Here is a 3,125-nt window from a genome sequence, read left to right as displayed (position 1 = left end):
TTATCTATTTCATTGCTTTTGGCTCTGATCTATAAAAATTTGTTTGTCTGCTTTGGGTTTCATTTGCTTTTAAGGTAGAACAGGAGATAATTGATTTGAGACCTTTATTTACAAAATATTTCAGGCATCTAAATTTCCCTCTAAGTGCTGCTTTAGCTGTATCCCACAGATATTTATATGATGTGTTTTCATTTTTATTCACTTTAAAAGTGTTTCTAATATCCCCTTTGAGTTCTTTGTCGACTGTGGATTATTTAAAAGTATGTCATTCAGTTTCCAAATATGTTTTCTGGGGGGGTTTCAATAATTGTTATTGATTTCTAATTTAATTCTATGGTGCTCAGAGAACATACTTTATGATTTTTAAGAAAACAACTGAGGAATAATTTGCATACCACTGTGCATGGTGGTCTTAATCCTTTTAAATTATGGAGACTTGTTTTATGGCTTTGCATATAGTTTATTTTGATAAATGTTACCTGTGCACTTGAAAAAAATGTGCATTTGCTGTTATCGAGTGGACTATTATGTAAATGTCAGTGAGGTTAAGTTAGTTGATAGCACTGTTCATATCTTCCATGCTCTTACTGATAATCTTTCTCCTAATTTGATCAATTATTGAGGCAGATACTAAAATCTTTGACTATAATTATGAATTTGTCTATTTCTCCTTGTAGTCCTACCAGTCCTATAGTTTAGCTTCAAATATTTCGAAACTCTTGTAAAATGCAAAAACTTTTAGAGTTGTATGTCCAATTGATGAATTGAAATGTCCCTCTTTATCTCTGGTAATAGTCTTTGCTCTGAAATCTTTGTCTGTTAATTAATTTAGCTATTAATATAGCTAAAAACATTTAAAATTTCAATAGAAATTGCCAAATTTTCCCTCATTATATGAGGTTATCTCTCATTCTGGTCCACGTTTATTGAGATTTTGATATGAACTTTCCTCTAAACATGTAATGTTTCTTCTTAGTTTGGGATGAGATAAATTCTTGCCATGCCTCTGGTTTTCTATCTTGACAACGGTGACAGTCAGTAGCAGCTCTGCCATCATGTGTGTGTGTGTGGGAGTACAGGCCAGGGTTTAGTCATGGGGTTAGAGAGAGGCAAAATTTAGAAAAGACAAGTGAGAAACACTTTCATTGTCAGAGAAAATGGTAGGTGGAAGCATCAGGCTTCTTTAAGGCAGTTCAAGATATCAGGGTCAGATAAATTAGATATTATAGCAGTTAATTTGTGACCTCAGAGTCACTATTAATAATTTTTAAGAAATAGGGTCTGATAGCTATACCCAAGCTTGGAGGCAAGTAACTGTGCTTTTTTTTTTTTTTTAATGTGTAAAAAACCAAACCAAACAAACAAAAAACATTTTCGACATTCATTAAAGGAAGTGATAAGTACAAGGAGCCAGAAAGGGTTCACTAAAAACTTATTTCATTCAACCTATTTGCTGTTAGACTTTACCCAGTTGGTAGGTCTGGAAATGTTCTAGGTGCTTTGACCCGGAGAGAGCTGGAAGTAGGTTGCCAGAGACAAACAGATCCAGAAGATTCTGGCTGGTGGGTACCAGGCCATGAACTTGAGACAAGGACCTGGTTTTCTTATTAGGAGTGTTTAACACATTAGGTCCGGCTACAGCCTCTCCATCTGTCTGAATGAAGCAGCAGCAACCCTCCTCCCCTCTCCACCCAACACACCACATTAAGTACTCACGTCTAAAGAGCCTGTTTTGTAGGCTCTGCAGTCACTAGAACTATAAACAGAATACTGGCTAATTATTGTTTAATTATTGCTTAAAAACCAATTGGCACAATACAATCACTGCATTAATTACCCCATACAGCATCTGCTTTCTTTTTTTGCCGTCATCCCTATTCCTCTCCAGCCCCTCTCCCCTCTTTAATTGAAATTCAGCTTGCTGTAACACCTCCTTTCCCCCGGCCAACTGGATCTCTCCATTGACACGAGGGAAGAGAACAAAACAGAGAAAGCCCTGGGGATTAGGGAGTTTTGACAGCTGTCCAAGAGAAGCGCTGATACGGGCCAAGTACCGAGGTAGGACAGAGACAAACGAGAGACAGAAGAGTGACAGAGGGAGGGAGATAGGCAGGAAAACGTCGCAAGAGAAATGAACTGGACAAAGAGTCACAGAGACAGGCAGAGATGTTTAAGGGGGCACTGAAAAGAGGAAAAGAGAAGAAAATAGCTAAAAAAGAGAGGAACTATGGGGAGATAGGGAGGAAAATGCGAGAGGGGCTCAGGAGGGGAGGAAGACAAGACAGGAGAGGGGTTGTCAGGCAGGGGGAGAAAAAAGTCCAGCCTCTAGCGACAAGTCAGTCCGGTTTAGGGACGGGTCTGAGCGGGAGGCAGACAAGCAGCCTGGGGGTCCCCCTCACACACCTGGGAGCCGGGTGGGGCCCGCAGCACGGACGGCATGAGGGGAGAGGCTGAGGGCGCCGCGCTGGGGCGGCAGAGCCCGGGGCGAGCCCCGTGTGCGCCCCGCGGCCCCGCCCCCTCCCCGGCCGCCTCCTTCGCGGGGCTTTTCCTGCGGGGCTCAGGAAGCCGGCCTAGCACCGCCACGAACAATAGCCCGGGGTCGGCGCTCGGCTCCCGGAGAGGCCGGCGCCGGGCCGCGGGGGAGGGGGGCGTCCGCGCCGCCGGGGGTCCGCCGCGAACCCCCGGCCCGGGCCGCAGCTTCAGTTCAGCTCGGCGCTGCCCGGGTCATTGTTGGCCGGGACTAGGGAGCGGGAGCCGGAGGAGGAGCTGGGGAGGCGGCGGCGGCGGCGGCGGCGGCGGGGGCCACAGGGGGAGCCAGAGAGCGGGCGAGAGAGAGAGGGAGGGAGGGAGGAGGTAGAGACAGGGAGGGTAGGAGGGAGGAGGAAAAATAAGAGGAGAGCCGAGCAGGGCTGAACAATAGAGACAGGCAGACGGGCGAGGAGGAGAGCCAGCTGCCGCTGCTGGGGGAGAGCGGGCGCCCAGGCAGCCCGGACCCCAGCCCCGGGCCTCGGCCCCAACCAGACAGCAGGCGGCCAGCGCCCCCAGGGAAGGGGTGCCATGGGGGAGCCGGCAGCAGGCGCCCCCAGCCCGCCGCGCGCCTCTGCCTGAGGGAGGCTTGGCGTCCT

Source organism: Pteropus vampyrus, unplaced genomic scaffold (genome assembly GCF_000151845.1).
Source record: "Pteropus vampyrus isolate Shadow unplaced genomic scaffold, Pvam_2.0 Scaffold1, whole genome shotgun sequence".
In the NCBI taxonomy this organism is placed as follows: Eukaryota; Metazoa; Chordata; class Mammalia; order Chiroptera; family Pteropodidae; genus Pteropus; species Pteropus vampyrus.
The sequence above is the reverse complement of the archived record's forward strand: the minus strand, read 5'-3'. Positions refer to the sequence as shown.